We start from the raw sequence: 17,566 nt of genomic DNA on the forward strand, positions 1-17,566 counted from the left end.
GTACCTTCAAAGAAAATATGGTGCTTTCCCTATTCTTGTCATTTGTAATACTCCTACTCCAGATCATGTATCCAAGTCTTCGGAGGCTAGCAAGGTTAAAGGGCAACTCTGCCACTTTTCTACCTCATTCATTATCTACCTCATTCATTATCTCTAGGAACCAAACCAATGTCTACCTACAGTACCAGTCAAAAGTTTGGACACACCTACTCATTCTAGGGTTTTTCTTTTCTTTTTACTATTTTCTACATTGTAGAATAATAGTGAAGACATCAAAACTATGAAATAACACATGGAATCATGCAATTACCAAAAAGTGTTAAACAAATCAAAATATATTTTATATTTGAGATTATTCAAAGTAGCCACCCTTTGTCTAATGACAGCTTTGCACACTCTTGGGATTCTCTCAACCAGCTTCATGAGGTAGTCACCTGGAATGCATTTCAATTAACAGGGGTGCCTTGTTAAAAGTTAATTTGTACAATTTCTTTCCTTGCGTTTAAGCCAATCAGTTGTGTTGTGACAAGGTAGGGGTGGTATACAGAAGATGGCCCTATTCGGTAAAAGACCAAGTCCATATTATGGCAAGAACGGCTCAAATAAGCAAAGAGAAATGACAGTCCATTACTTTAAGACATGAAGGTCAGTCAATGAGGAAAAGTGCAGTCGCAAAAACCATCAAGCGCTATGATGAAACTGGCTCTCATGAGGATCGCCACAGGAAAGGAAGACCCATAGTTACCTCTGCTGCAGAGTATACGTTCATTAGAGTTACCAGACTCAGAAATTGCAGCACAAATAAATGCTTCAGGGTTCAAGTAACAAACACATCTCAACATCAACTGTTCAGAGGAGACTGTGTGAATCAGGCCTTCATAGTCAAATTGCTGCAAAGTAACCACCACTAAAGGACACCAATAATAATAAGAAGAGACTTTCTTGGGACAAGAAACATAAGCATTGGCCATTAGACTGGTGGAAATTTGTCCTTTGGTCTGGAGTCCAAATGTGTTATTTTTGGTTCCAACCCGTGTCTTTGGAAGACGTAGAGTAGGTGACAGATGATCTCTGCATGTGTGGTTCACACTGTGAAGCGTGGAGGAGGAGGTGTGATGATGTGGGGGTGCTTTGCTGGTTACACTGTCAGTGATTTATTTAGAATGTAAGGCACACTTAACCAGCATGGCTACTACAGCATTCTGCAGTGATACGCCATCCCATCTGGTTTGCGATTAGTGGGACTGTCATTTGTTTTTCAACAGGACAATGGCCCAACACACCTCCAGGCTGTGTAAGGGCTATTTGACAAAGAAGGAGAGTGATGGAGTGCTGCGTCAGATGACCTGGCCTCCATAATCACCCGACCTCAACCCAATTGAGATGGTTTGGGATGAGTTGGACCGCAGAGTGATGGAAAAGCAGCCAACAAGTGCTCAGCACATGTGCGAACTCCACATATGCTGTTGGAAAAGCATTCCATGTGAAGCTGGTTGAGAGAATGCCAAGAGTGTGCAAAGCTGTTATCAAGGCAAAGGCAAATCAAAAAATATATTTTGATTTGTTTAACACTTTGTTTGGTTACTACATGATTCCATGTGTTATTGTAACGTGCATCGCCTGGTGACGAGGAAGCGGACCAAAACGCAGCTGGGAGCGAACACATGTTTATTCAACACACTGGAATTAAACATGTACACAAAATCAAGAAAAATGTAGATACGTTACGTGCTCAAACAAAGAGACAACACCCCACAAACAGCGTGGGGAAAACAGCAACTTAAATGTGATCCCAATCAGAGACAATTAGCGACAGCTGTCTCTGATTGGGAATCGACAGAACCCAACATAGAAATAAACCCACCTAGAGCCTACACAAGGCTAAAACGTTAACCAAACACAAACCAATGAAAAATACCTAACCTGACACACCCTGACCCAATATACCCGAGTTCACCTGGTCAGGGCGTGACAGAACCCCCCCCCCCCAACGGTGCGTACTCCCGGCGCACCAAACTTAAGTCTATTAGGGGGGGGACCTGGGTGGGCGCCTCACCCTCGGTGGAGGCTCTGGCCCCGGGCGTGTTCTCTCCCCCGCCTTCACCTTAACCCTACCCCTCTGGCCCGGACTGGACCACTGTGGAGCGGCATGCTCAGGCTCCGGAGCGGAGCCGTCGACCGGAACAGGATTGGGGACACGCGCCACTAACCTGGTGCGGGGAGCAGGGACGGGCCGGACAGGACTGGGGACACGCACCACTGACTTGGTGCGGGGAGCAGGGACGGGCCGGACAGGACTGGGGACACGCACCACTGACTTGGTGCGGGGAGCAGGGACGGGCCGGACAGGACTGGGGACACGCACCACTGACTTGGTGCGGGGAGCAGGGACGGGCCGGACAGGACTGGGGACACGCACCACTGACTTGGTGCGGGGGAGCAGGGACGGGCCGGACAGGACTGGGGACACGCACCACTGACTTGGTGCGGGGGAGCAGGGACGGGCCGGACAGGACTGGGGACACGCACCACTGACTTGGTGCGGGGAGCAGGGACGGGCCGGACAGGACTGGGGACACGCACCACTGACTTGGTGCGGGGAGCAGGGACGGGCCGGACAGGACTGGGGACACGCACCACTGACTTGGTGCGGGGAGCAGGGACGGGCCGGACAGGACTGGGGACACGCACCACTGACTTGGTGCGGGGAGCAGGGACGGGCCGGACAGGACTGGGGACACGCACCACTGACTTGGGGCGCAGGAACGGGCCGGGCCGGACTGGGGACACGCACCACCAACCTGGTGCGGGGAACAGGGACGGGCCGGACAGGACTGGGGACACGCACCACTAACCTGGTGCGGGGAGCAGGAACGGGCCGGACAGGACTGGGGACACGCACCACTGACTTGGTGCGGGGAGCAGGGACGGGCCGGACAGGACTGGGGACACGCACCACCAACCTGGTGCGGGGAGCAGGGATGGGCCAGACAGGACTGTGAACACGTACTGGTGACCTGAAGCGTGGAGCCGGTTTAGCCACTCGTCCTGGCTGGATGCCCATCCTAGCACGGCATGTCCACCGGACGCACCGGGCTGTGCGGGCGCACTGGCGACACAGCACGCAACTCCGCATACCATGGCTTGGTGCGGGGAGCAGGGACGGGCCGGGCAGGACTGTGGACACGCACCACTAACTTGGAGCAGGGACGGGCCAGACAGGACTGTGAACACGTACTGGTGACCTGAAGCGTGGAGCCGGTTTAGCCACTCGTCCTGGCTGGATGCCCATCCTAGCACGGCATGTGCTGGGCATGTCCACCGGACGCACCGGGCTGTGCGGGCGCACTGGCGACACAGCGCGCAACTCCGCATACCATGGTTCCTCCTCCAGATCTTCCCTCTGCAGGTCCTCAATCAACTGCCTCATCATCTTCGTCTCTTCCTCCGCCGTCATCCCCCACGAAAGCAGTGGTCTGGGCTCTTCCTCTGCCCTTCCGGACCACCCCATTAGCCCCCCCCCAAAAAAAATTATTGGGTGTTTTCCGGGCCTCCTCGACCGCCGCCTGCGACTCCGTCTACCGGCTGGCTTTACCTCCTCGACCTGGGAATCCTTCCGCCAGGGTCCTTTCCCCGACATTATCTCCTCCCAGGTCCAGAACTCCTTCCCCTCGCGAGCCCATCTCTCGCGCTCCTTTTCCTCCCGCTGCTTGGTCCTGGTTCGGTGGGGTGTTCTGTAACGTGCATCACCTGGTGACGAGGAAGCGGACCAAAACGCAGCTGGGAGCGAACACATGTTTATTCAACACACTGGAATTAAACATGTACACAAAATCAAGAAAAATGCAGATACGTTACGTGCTCAAACAAAGAGACAACACCCCACAAACAGCGTGGGGAAAACAGCAACTTAAATGTGATCCCAATCAGAGACAATTAGCGACAGCTGTCTCTGATTGGGAATCGACAGAACCCAACATAGAAATAAACCCACCTAGAGCCTACACAAGGCTAAAACGTAAACCAAACACAAACCAATGAAAAATACCTAACCTGACACACCCTGACCCAATATACCCGAGTTCACCTGGTCAGGGCGTGACAGTTATTTCATAGTTTTGATGTCTTCACTATTTTTCTACAATTTAGAAAATAGAAAAAATAAAGAAAAACCCTTGAATGAATAAGAAATGTGATTTTCAAAACCGGCAACGAGTTTCTAGCCAGAGGGATGGTATTTTCTTGCTCTCCACTTCACTGAGATCTCGTAGGGTTTGAAAATCACTGTTTTTAAAATGTTTAACTTTTGTTGATGTCATTGGGTAAAACATATTTAGACACTGGTTTGGTGCTGGAGATAATGAATATAAGGTTGAAAAGTGGCGGAGTTGCTCTTTAAGGGTCTTGTATTAGCTCTAAAAGGTTGGAACGTTTCAGGTTGGTTTGGACGGACTGACACATCTTTCTTCTAGTCTGGATGTGAACTGTCTAAAACTAGCCCTGTCAATTATGTTTGCTGCTGGCTGGACAGGGATGACACTTGTTGATGTGGTACGGCAATCCTGTGGGATAATGGATATGGACCTGTATTTCTGTCGTTCTCCCTCCAGCACTGTAACGTAGAGCCTACATGTACAATCCCTGCACCCGTCTCTCTTCCACCTGGGATCTAACAGGCGGCTTTCAAAATAAAGCTCCTTCTCCGGATAATTTTTTTGTAATCAGAAAATATTCATGTTCTCAGGGTAAGGAATTTTCAAACGCTAGGGCGACCCAACCCCCTTTTACTCCCCCCTCAACTCTGAGTGTACTCCTATTTTCTTCTGACGCTACGCAAGTGACTTATTTTCTATTTTGCTTTCCATAAGCATAAGCGCAAACGTGTATGGATGGAAGCTTTCCTCAATGGTGTGCCCATACGTCGCTTTTTCCCCCCTCAGTGTTATTTTCGAGACGACTCATCGCGAACTCCATCAGCGCTTTGAAAAGGGCCAGCGTGTAACGAGTGGGTTGGGTTTCTCTCTTTCCAGCCAGCCCAATGCTTTTGAAACTCCTCATGCGAGCAGTCTCGCAGCGCAAGCTAAATAGCCGTAAAAATAGAATGGTTGGTGAACCACACTTTTTTTTGCTCTGTTTTTAATGAATATTTCGAAGCTGCTGGCTCGTTTTCAAGTCGCAGGGTCTTGTTGTATCCAGGCGTTGGGGGACAGAAATAGGGCCATCATCACTGTTTGATCCGTTCTCTCTAACTCTGGTTGGAGTGCTGTGTTGTCTTTGGCCCGTTCTGGCGAAGGGGTCTGCTGAGGCAACACACGGTCCATGTGTGAGGCATCACTCTCCCGCCATCTGGAGGGCCCTCATGCTTCCTCTCATATACCACTCCTTCACCCCCTTCTTTTTTTTCCATGCCCATTGGTAGCTCACTCGCATCACGTCACATTTGCTGTTTTAAGTTCCATATTACGCTTAAAATGTCCTACTTGACACAGAGTTAAGTGTGAAATCTCTGTTATAGGGTTGGTTTCCCATACACAGATTTAAGCCTTGTCCTGCACTACAAAGAACAGTAATAGAGAATCCCAAAGAGTTGTGAGAGCATTTGATTGTTTTCTCCACCATCTTGCTAGTAGGTTTCATGAAATGCTCAACATCGCCATTTTCCCTGTACAGTAGCCAACTTTCATCATGTCACAAGGTGATTTACGCTGGGTCGTTATGATTGTTTTATTGGACCTGCATACACCCATATTAGGATATGTCAGGCACTTCGTCGTCTGGCATTCCTGCCTCTCCCTCCCCGCCTCTGTGACATGGGCCTTCCTTTGTCCTGAGTAATTAGGCTACAGGAAAGCCTGGCTACCACGGTAGCTAGCTCCTGCCCCACAGGAATCCTTAACACTCCCAGACATGACTAGCTCATTTGTGTTCTGGAATACCAGTGTTTTTTATGATCCAACATTCTGGTCTTTTTTTTGTGTGTGTGTGTCTGGATTTATTTGTCAAGCTGGCCCTCCTCCCCTTTGCTGTGAACTGAAAAATGCCCTGTCATGGTTCTACACGTTGGATTCAGTTAGTTAATGGAGCCACAGTTTGCTCATTCTCATTTTCTCACTGTGGCATGCTACTATACTCAGCATTCTCATTCCTTCCCTCAGTGACAGACATCTTTTAATTTGACTGTGTTGGTGCCCTTGATTACTTTGATAACTCACATCTGGCACGCAGAGGCATGTTTTTCCCCTCCCTGGTCAAACAAGGGCACAGTGACTGTTGGTGCCAAGGGCCAAGAAAAATGTTCACCCACCCACTTGGACCGACCAACTTTTTCTAACTATCCCCTTTTCACATCCTCCCTTTTTCTAGATTTTTTTTCGCTTTCTCCGTCTCTCGCTCCCTCTCCTCCACTTTTCCTCTCCCTTCGTTTCCCTCTCCTCCCCTCATGCTGGTCTGAGGATGGGTGTGGATAGGTGGGCCCCAGCATCGGCCATGAAAGAATGTAGTTAAAGTACTGTTTTATCTGCTCTCCCTCCGAGCTGGAGGTCTAAGAGACATCTGGTCCCCCAGACATGCCAAACACAAAATCCCTGAATGGGCAGCAGACCTTTATAAGAAAGCAATACCAATCAATTCTGAATTGTTGGTAAAGTCCAAGAAATACCTTTTTACCCAAGTTAGTCACCCTGTTGAGTGCATTGGCCTGGGGAATGTACTGTAAGTATTTTGAAATGAAGTGGAGCAGCAAATAGCAGTGGGCTAGTATTACTGTTGTTGGTGATCACGATGAGAATTGTGAAGTACTGTACTTTCATTTGTTGAGATTCGCTCTCTTCCCAATGTTTGGGCGTACAGTGCGGGACAAAAGCCGAGCCGTTTGAAAGAGAAGAAGACTTGAGGGTACTATTCATCTTGGGATAACCTATTATAATAGCGCATTACAACAAGCCCTTCAGGTTTTGAGTGAAATGAAGGAGCTCGCAGGCTGCTTGCCTTCGGGGCATATGACAGCTTTATCAATATGGTACAACATTGCTGTCCAACTTCCCTATCTGATGGAATGCAAATACGAGCAAGAGGCATGCACTTGTGGTTTGTAAATCGCCTGCAAATGACATCTATTTGGTGTTCTATTTTTTTTTTTTTCGTGTTGTACTCCCCCCTCCCCCCCTCCCGCCTTCGAACCTCTCAGGGCGCCCTGTTCAGCATGTTTAATTTGGGCATTCCTTTACTTCGCTCGCAGACAAAACAACCCGAGAACTTTCTGAGTGAGCCACAGCCCCCCCCCCTAATCACTCGCAGGAAATGGGCTCCCGTGCAAACTAGTCCCAGCGCAAAATAACCCTGCGTGTATTTTAAGGCCATGAAATGTTGAGTTAAGGAAATGCTACATGATCTCTCCCCCAACACACTTTCTTTCTCCCCTGCTCTTGTCCCCTTAGTACAGCCTTTCTCTGTATTTTACTTATGCTTTAAGGCATGTCATTGGCGTAATCATGGAAAGGTACAATTTCAGAAGTAACTAACTTGATGTACTTTCTCAAGCTGTCTTTCTGCTTGTGGTCGTAGTTTAAATTGTTAGGCAAATGGCGTAATAATACTCCCTACTATTCAGCTGACGTAGACGGGGGATGCATGTTTTTGCGTGTAAAGGATGAGGGCCGAGGCCGCCTTTGAGAAGGATGTGGCTGATGTTCAGTTTACCATTTGGTTTTCAATGATTTAAGAGAAACCACACAGAGCGAGGAAAGGGCCACTTCAGATTGTTTGGGGCTTGAAAATAATGGTGAGTCGCCGTGTCGTGCGAGCCTGTTTACTTCTTTATTTGGTTGTGAAATGGAGGGTTTGTCCCTGGTCAATGTTTGAGGTCTTTTGGGGTATCTGAAATATCTGTAAGGACGTGCCAACGAACTGGGATCCGAAACATTGACGTTGTAGTAACAGGAGAGTCAATTGGTGGTTACATTTAGGTAAAAAGATGATGTACTTCAGCCATGACAATATCAACATTACAGTATACTTCTCTGAGGACGTCGTTATCACTCGTCTTGGCATAACCCAGACTTTTGAGTAGAAATTCCACATTGAGGCAACATTGTGTGTAGTGATGGGGAAAAAATGTATACAGTTGCATATCGCAATATATAATTTTTCGACAATATTATAGCGATATTTGACTCAAGTATTGATTTGATATTGTTTCGACAATATCACAACATTATTTTTGCGCTAGTTGACTACCTGCACCAAAACCAGTATTTTTCCTTCACAGCTTGTTCTCCTTTTTAAATAGGGAGCCAATTTGTTTTCAGCACTTTTTAAAAATGTATTTCCTTGTCTGATCAAAACAAATTTTCTCATGGTTCTCTCTTGTCCCTCTGCAGCAGGCATATGGTGAGCAATATGTTTGGAACATCAAATTGCAATAAAATGACAGTATCGAATCACAATACATATAGAATCGTGAGAACCGCAATATATATATATATATATATATCGGCACCTAAGTATCGTGATAATATTGTATTATGAGGTCCCTGGCAATTCCCAGCCCTAGACATAGGGCCAGAATGGAATGAATGGAGCACTGTTGGGCCAGCCAAAAACAAGTTGTCTGGTCATGCATGAGACAATTGAGGCGCAACAAAATGTCACACACATCTGACCGACTTCTCAGACCACCTCGTAGCCAATATGCCTCAATACGAATGGTTCATTTTACACTGAAGGCATTGTCGGTTGACTGACTTTAAGTGTCTATACCAAGCAAAACAATGGTGAAATTAAGCTACAAATCATTACTATGGTAGAATCATGAGAAACTCATAGTAATGTTTGTCCTCTGTGTTCTTCCTCCGGTTATAGGGCTTGCGGATGGAGCTCCATAGTGAAACCATCTGGTGACAGACGGGCCGCATTTACCAGCTGCTTAGCACCCAACACGAGGATGTATCCATAGAAAGTAAGTTTACGGTATGTGTGTTTTTGAATGTCTTGTCAAGGCCATGTTTACACATAAGCTTACAGTATCTACAGTTCAGTCTTTATATTATCATATATTAGGGTGTGTGTGTGCCTGTCTGTCTGTCTGTAAACACCCTCTCAGGACCATCTCTATCTAACCTTGACTGGCCTTTTTTGACATGCTGTTTCATTCAAACTGTGACCGTATGTCTCTATTTGACTGTCTGTTTCTCTCAAACTGTGACTGTCTGCCTTTGACTGTTTCTTTCTAAAAAAGGTGACACTCTCGTGTGTTGTGTGTGTGTGTGTGTGTATACGTACGCTCCCATACTGTGTGTATGGCAATGAGTCTGCGTCCAGCTGCTCAGTTGAAAGAGGAAACGCAGAGAAAATGTGGTGGGGAAGGTTCCGGATTCCAAGGCCATTCCTTACCTCTGAACCCTTTGTGAGCTGGTTTCCTGGTGGGCCAGGGCAGTGTTGCACTAAAGCTGGCGCCGCGTTTCCTTCCCTGTACCCATAGGTCAGCAAGGAATGGCAAACTCGCACATGTACAGAGTGCACGCACAGAGTGCCGGCTCACCTGGAGACCCTTGGCAACACCCTCCCAGTAATGTGCTCTCTCTGTCAAACTTACTCAGCTCTGGGAGAAGCCAAATAAAATCACTGAGGCAGCCCAACTCTGATATTGTTTCCATTCATTTGTCTTTTGACCAATCACTTTTTTTTTTAGCTGATCTGATTGGTCAAAATACCAATTAGTGGGAGAGAAAAATGTAATAATTGGGGCTGCCTGTCTAAACGCAGCTTGACTGGTCAAGTCTAGTCAGGCTACAGGTACTGTCTTCAGCATGCTAGTAACTGTGTGGAGTGTCTGACTATTTTCTACCTATGGAGAGTGGTGAAATTATAAAGTATACAAAAGGAGACAGTTTAATCCCATAGAGGCCTTTATTAATCGGTCTTCCCATTAGGTTGTTGTCGTTAAGGTTGGGTGGTATCCAGATTTTCATACCGTTGCTGTACCATACCAGTGTGTACGTATTACCAAGTGCACACAAGGGGCACTATTAATTTTTTTTACCGCACAAAACAATTTAGGCAATGGGGGATCTTGATCCAGGAAGGGATTGAATGTCTTTGATGTAACCGAGAAGCTTGATCTTGACATCTAGCCACTTAGCTAGCACGTTAGCAAACCAAATGCACAGCTGGAGCTCCGAGATGGATATAATTTATTTGACGCAGATTTCTTATACTTAGTTATAAGCAGTGGCGTAGCACGTGCCTCTGTGAGGTGGGGTTGCCCCCAACATAATTTTTGTATTCTATTTTTTTGCGGTATTGAAACTCATACCCTCGGTATTTCGAAATACCCCGGTATATGGTATATCGCCCAAGCCTAGTTGCCATGGTAAAGGGCATAGACTGTATTTGAGTAAAGAGACTGTATGAATGTGATATGCTGTGTCGTATCTCCCAGGGGTAGAGTCTAAAGTGGCTATATCCCAACATATATTGTAATCAGCTATATTTAAAGATGGCTCTGACAGTAATGTGTCAATCAAGCTGTCTCTGTGTGCGTATCCCAGACACATTTATGGGGCTGTCTGTCTCTGTGGACTCGTGTAGCAGGTAAGCTGAAACCAAGAGTCCTCTCCTCCTCACTCTCTGTATAGTTCCACCCCTTTCCTCAGTTTATTTCCATGGGTTTATTACTGTATGTGTCATTAAATACCACTGCATTATAGGCCAAGAGAGGGGGGGGGAGTAAGGCTCCCGTCTCTGCTCTGTCGCAGCGGCAGAGCTACGCCAGCCAGTGTGACGTCTGTTCCCCATTCACCACCGACAGCATTACATAACTCCCCCTCCTGTTTCTCTCCCTCTTCTTATCTTCCTCCCGCTCTTTCTACTGCATCTTTCTAGCACTTTTTGCTCTCATTTTCCTCTCTGCCTACCTTTCCCCATCTCTCTTTATTTTTCTCTCTCTCCCTCCCACTCTTATCTTCCTCCCTATCTCCCCCTCTTTCTCACTCTCCTCTAGCCTGTAATGATGATGAGTGCAAGAGAGTGCTGCATTCCTGCTGCAGTGTTCCGGTCTGGCAAAGCCCTGTTCAGCATTCTGTGGGCTCACTCCCCACCGCGTTGTAGCTCGCTCGCTCTCTCGCATGCTGTCTCCCCCCCCACACACTTAGTTACTCACCCCTTTCTCTCGGCCTCTCGCACAAGAGATGCAGTGAATCTGATGCTCCCACAGTGCCACCTTGCAGCCGCAGCGGGTATCTGATGCCAACACTCTGGCTGCCAGGCTGTGCCAACCGGGGAGGGCTGGCATCCAGACAGACTGACAAAAGACAGCGACAGCGAGTTGAAGGAAGAGGGTATATGTTAATCAACCTTTTAAAAAATAATAATAATAATAATGTTATTTGTCACATGCGCCGAATACAACAAGTGTAGTAGACCTTACTGTGAAATGCGTACTTACCCTTAACCAACAGTGCAGTTCAAGAAATAGGGTTAAGAAAATATTTAATAAATAAACTAAAGTAAAGAATAAAATCAAAAGTAACACAATAACAATACCGAGGCTATATAGAGGGGGTACTGGTACTGAGTCGATGTGCGAGGGTACAGGTTAGTCGTACATGTCGGTAGGGGTAAAGTGACTATGCATAGATAATAAACAATGAGTAGCAGCAGTGTAAAAACAAAAGGGGGGGGGGTGTCAATGTAAATAGTCTGGTTGCCCTTTGGTTAATTGTTCAGTCTTATGGCTTGGGGGTAGAAGCAGTTAAGGAGCCTTTTGGACCTAGACGTGGGGCTCCGGTACCGCTTGCCATGCAGTAGCAGAGCGAACAGTCTATGACTTGGGTGACTGTAGTTTTTGACAATTTTTTTGGGCCTTCCTCTGACACTGCCTAGTATATGTCAGGAAGCTTGGCTCCAGTGTTGTACTGGGCTGTACGCACTACCCTCTGTAGCGCCTTACGGTCGGATGCTGGGCAGTTGCCATACCAGGCGGTGATGCAACCGGCCAGGATGCTCTCGATGGTGCAGCTGTAGAACTTTGAGGATCTGAGGACCCATGCCAAATCTTTTCAGTCTCCTGAGGGGGAAAAGGTGTTGTCATGCCTTCTTCACAACTGTCTGGGTGTGTTTGGACCATGATAGTTTGTTGATGTGGACACAAGGAACTTGATACTCTCGGCCCGCTCCACTACAGCCCTGTCGATGTGAATGGGGGTGTGTTTGGCCCTTTTCCTGTAGTCCACGATCATCTCCTTTGTCTTGCTCACGTTGAGGTAGAGGTTGTCCTGGCACCACACTGCCAGATCTCTGACCACCTCCCTATAGGCTGTCTCATCGTTGTTGATGATCAGGCCTACCACTGTTTTGTCGTCAGCAAACTTAATGATGGTGTTGGAGTTGTGCTTGGCCGTGCAGTCGTGGGTAAACAGGGAGTACAGTAGGGAACTAAGCACACACCCCTGAGGGGCCCCCGTGTTGAGGATTAGTGTGGCAGATGTGTTGTTGCCTACCTTTACCGCCCTGTAGCACTTACGTTACTGCCCCCAGGAGGTAGTCATTTAGGCAGGTTACTTTCGTTTTCTTGGGCACAGGGACTATGGTGGTCTGCTTAAAACATGTAGGTATTACAAACTTGGTTAGGGAGAGGTTGAAAATGTCAGAAGAAGACACTTGCTGGTTGGTCCGCACATGCTCTGAGTACATGTCCTGGTAATCTGTCTGGCCCCGCGGCCTTGTGAATGTTGACCTGTTTAAAGGTCTTGCTCACACCGGCTACGGACAGTGTGATCACACAGTTGTCCGGAACAGCTGGTGTTCTCGTGCGTGCTTCAGGGTTTCTTGCTTCGACGCGAGCATAAAAGGCATTTAGCTCGTCTGGTAGGCTTGGGTTTCCCAGCTCGCGGCTGGGTTTCCCTTTGTAGTCCCCTTTTGAAGCGTCTTTGACTTGTACCCGAAGGCATCTGTTTCGTTTCTTCTCCCACTCACTTGCTGTTGCCGACATACATGAGCGCTCTCTCACTAACATACTTATGGTCTACTTGACACATACAATACACACACACCAGGGTTTCCGTTAGGAAAATGTCACGCCAGAAAACGTGACCGGGATGATTTTAATTTACCTGCCATTTGAGAAATGTACCAGACCCATATGCATTGGGTGCTTAAAGCTTGGTCGCAAATGGGTCTTCTAAATGGACAATGACCCCAAGCATACTTCCAAAGTTGTGGCAAAATGGCTTAAGGACAACAAAGTCAAGGTATGGGAGTGGCCATCACAAAGCCCTGACCTCAGCCTATAGAAAATGTGTGGGCTGAACTGAAAAAGCTTGTGTGAGCAAGAAGGCCTACAAACCTGACTCAGTTACACCAGCTCTGTCAGGAGGAATGGGCCAAAATTCACTCAACTTAGACAGGGAATTTTTACTAGGATTAAATGTCAGGAATTGTGAAAAACGGAGTTTAAATGTATTTGACTAAGGTGTATGTAAACTTCCTACTTCAACTCTATATCATTTTGGCAAATGTATTTACATTTACTTCCCTATTGGACCCACCGCTATGCCATTTCGCTCCTGTTTTATTAGTTTATTTATAAACTTTCTTTCTTTGTCCAGAAGCCAAAGGCACAATCTAGTCATATTAGCAACCATCCTAGTTGTTGCATCTTTAGATTCCCCCTCTTTCTAAGTTTCTAACAGCGATTTTCATCTCTGTCACACACGGAACCGCAATCAGGTGCACTGTTTAGAACGGTGCTTTCCCTGGTACGCTTTTTTTTTTTTCCCACAAATTGCATTTTGTTAAATGTTTTAAAGTTATGGTTTTATTGGCTGATTCATTACATGAGTTGCATGTTCTGTCAAGATGCATTACCATAATCTAAATGTGATTTCTGTCATTTCTGACAGCCTAATAGATTAACCTCTCTGGGTATGTGGGACGCGTCCCACTCGACAACAGCCAGTGAAATTGCAGGGCGCCAAATTCAAAACAACAAATCTCATTATTAAAATTCCTCAATCATACAAGTATTTTACACCATTTTAAAGAAACTTCTTGTTAATCCAGCCACAGTGTCTGATTTCAAAAAGGCTTTACGGCGAAAGCATACCATATGATTATGTTAGGTCAGTGCTAGTCACAAAAAAAAATACAGCCATTTTCCAGCCAAAGAGAAGAGTCACATAAAGCAGAAATAGAGAAAATTAATCACTAACCTTTGATGATCTTCATCAGATGGCACTCATAGGATTTCATGTTACACAATACATGTATGTTTTGTTCAATCAAGTTCATTTTTATATCCAAAAATGTCAGTTTACATTGGCGCGTTATGTTCAGTAATGTTTTGCCTCTAAAAAACATCCGGTGATTTTGCAGAGAGCCACATCAATTTACAGAAATACTCATCATAAACATTGATGAAAGATACAAGTGTTATGCATAGGATTATAGATGCATGTCTCCTTAACCTCTTACATCTAGACGTTCCGCTAGCGGAACACCTGCTCCAATATCCAATGATAGGCGTGGCGCGAATTACAAATTCCTCAAAAATACAAAAACTTCAATTTTTCAAACATATGACTATTTCACAGCATTTTAAAGACAAGACTCTCCTTTATCTAACCACACTGTCCGATTTTCAAAAAGGCTTTACAGCGAAAGCAAAACATTAGATTATGTCAGCAGAGTACCCAGCCAGAAATAATCAGACACCCATTTTTCAAGCTAGCATATAATGTCACAAAAAACAAAACCACAGCTAAATGCAGCACTAACCTTTGATGATCTTCATCAGATGACACACCTAGGACATTATGTTATACAATACATGCATGTTTTGTTCAATCAAGTTCATATTTATATCAAAAAACAGCTTTTTACATTGGCATGTGACGTTCAGAACTAGCATACCCCCCGCAAACTTCCGGGGAATTTGCTAACAATTTACTAAATTACTCACGATAAACGTTCACAAAAAGCATAACAATTATTTTAAGAATTATAGATACAGAACTCCTCTATGCACTCGATATGTCCGATTTTAAAATAGCTTTTTGGTGAAAGCACATTTTGCAATATTCTAAGTACATAGCCCAGCCATCACGGGCTAGCTATTTAGACACCCGGCAAGTTTAGCACTCACCAATATCAGATTTACTATTATAAAAGTTACCTTTTGTTGTCTTTCGTCAGAATGCACTCCCAGGACTGCTACTTCAATGACAAATGTTGGTTTGGTCCAAAATAATCCATTGATATATCCGAATAGCGGCGTTTTGTTCGTGCGTCCCAGACACTATCCGAAATTGTAAATCAGGGTCGCGCGCATGGCGCAATTCGTGACAAAAAAAAATCTAAATATTCCATTACCGTACTTCGAAGCATGTCAACCGCTGTTTAAAATCCATTTTTATGCCATTTTTCTCGTAAAAAAGCGATAATATTCCGACCGTGGATGTCCATTTAGCTAAACAGAGGAAAGAAAACAAAGCTTTCGGTCGACACGGGCACGAGCCTGAGTCTCACAGTACTGTAACCAGCCACTACCCAAACGCGCTACTTTTTTTTCAGCCAGAGCCTGCAAAGCCACGATTCAGCATTTTGCCGCCTTCTGAGAGCCTATGGCAGCCGTAGGAAGTGTCACGGGACAGCTAAGATCCTCACTCTTCAATAAACAGAGACAAGAAGAACGACACCTTGTCAGACAGGCCACTTCCTGCATGAAATCTTCTCAGGTTTTTGCCTGCCATATGAGTTCTGTTATACTCACAGACACCATTCAAACAGTTTTAGAAACTTTAGGGTGTTTTCTATCCAAAGCCAATAATTATATGCATATTCTAGTTACTGGGCAGGAGTAGTAACCAGATTAAATCGGGTACGTTTTTTATCCAGCCGTGAAAATACTGCCCCCTAGCCATAACAGGTTAATGCAACCTCTGTGTCAGATTTTAAAAAAGATTTACGGTGAAAGCACACCATGCAATAATCTGAGTACAGCGCTCAGCCACCAAAACAAGCCTTACAGATACTCGCCATGTTGTGGAGTCAACAAAAGTCAGAAATAGTGTTAGAAATATTCACTTACCTTTGATGATCTTCATCGGAATGCACTCCCAGGAATCCCAGTTCCACAATAAATGTTTGTTTTGTTGGATAAAGTTCATCTTTATGTCCAAATACCTCCATTTTGTTTGTGCGTTAGGTTCACTATTCCAAATGCACAAGGCGTGCGCACTAAGTCCAGACGAAAAGTCAAAAAAGTTATATTACAGTTTGTGGAAACATGTCAAATGTATAGAATCAATCTTTAGGATGTTTTTATCATAAATCTTCAATAATATTCCAACCGGACAATTCCTGTGTCTTTAACTTTTTAGTGACGGGGCAGTATTCGGAAATTCGGATGAATGACGTGCCAAAATTAAACTGCCTACTACTCGGGCTCAGAACGTAGGATATGCATATTATTAGTAGATTTGGATAGAAAACACTCTGACGTTTCTAAAACTGTTTGAATGATGTCTGTGAGTGTAACAGAACTCATATGGCAGGCAAAAACCTGAGAAAAAATCCAACCACTTACCTTTGATGGTCTTCGTCAGAATGCACTCCTAGGATTCCCAGGTCCACAATAAATGTTGTTTTGTTTGATAAAATCCATCATTTATGTCCTCTGTTAGCGCGTTCAGTAAGTTACTCCAAATGTAGGAAGCGCGCTGAAAATTTCACGCCGAAAAGTCTAGTGGAAGCCTTAGGAAGTGCAAAATGAACCCTAAGTCACTGTATACTGAATAGGCCCAGTCTTGAAAAACGATAAACCACTTCCTGGTTGGATTTTTCTCAGGTTTTCACCTGCCATATGAGTTCTGTTATACTCACAGACATCATTCAAGCAGTTTTAGAAACTTCAGTGTTTTCTATCCAAATCTACTAATAATATGCATATCCTAGCTTCTGGGCCTGAGTAGCAGGCAGTTTACTCTGGGCACGCTTTTCATCCGGACGTGAAAATACTGCCCCCTACCCCAAGGAAATTAACTTCCTGACTGATGTCTTGAGATGTTGCTTCAATATATGCACATAATTTTCCTCCCTCATGAAGCCATCTATTTTGTGAAGTGCACCAGTCCTGCTGCAAAGCACCCCCACAACATGATGCTGCCACCCCCGTGCTTTACGGTTGGGATGGTGTTCTTCGGCTTGCAAGCATCCCCCTTTTTCATCCAAACATAATGATGGTCATTATGGCCAAACAGTTATATTTTTGTTTCATCAGACCAGAGGACATTTCTCCAAAAAGTACGACCGTAGTCTGTCTTTTTTATGGCGGTTTTTGAGCAGTGGCTTCTTCCTTGCTGAGTGGCCTTTCAGGTTATGTCAATTTAGGACTTGTTTTACTGTGGATATAGATACTTTTGTACCTGTTTCCTCCAGCATCTTCACAAGGTCCTTTGCTGTTGTTCTGGGATTGATTTGCACTTTTCGCACCAAAGTACGTTCATCTCTAGGAGACAGAACGCGTCTCCTTCCTGAGCGGTATGACGACTGCGTGGTCCCATGGTGTTTA

The 17,566-nt window shown here is 45.5% G+C and overlaps 1 protein-coding gene across 2 annotated transcripts in view; it reads left to right on the top strand.

The window, feature by feature from the left end:
* luzp1 (leucine zipper protein 1) overlaps positions 1-17,566 on the top strand; it is a 91,883-nt gene that overhangs the window by 20,344 nt on the left and 53,973 nt on the right. The window contains exon 2 of one of the 2 annotated variants that reach the window (XM_045723363.1): positions 8,860-8,967. The gene's annotated coding sequence lies outside the window, so the exon portion shown is untranslated. The remainder of the gene's footprint in view (positions 1-8,859; positions 8,968-17,566) is intronic. The other variant, XM_014210121.2, reaches the window with a different exon arrangement.

This window comes from Salmo salar, chromosome ssa09, assembly GCF_905237065.1.
Source record: "Salmo salar chromosome ssa09, Ssal_v3.1, whole genome shotgun sequence".
Taxonomy (NCBI): domain Eukaryota; kingdom Metazoa; phylum Chordata; class Actinopteri; order Salmoniformes; family Salmonidae; genus Salmo; species Salmo salar.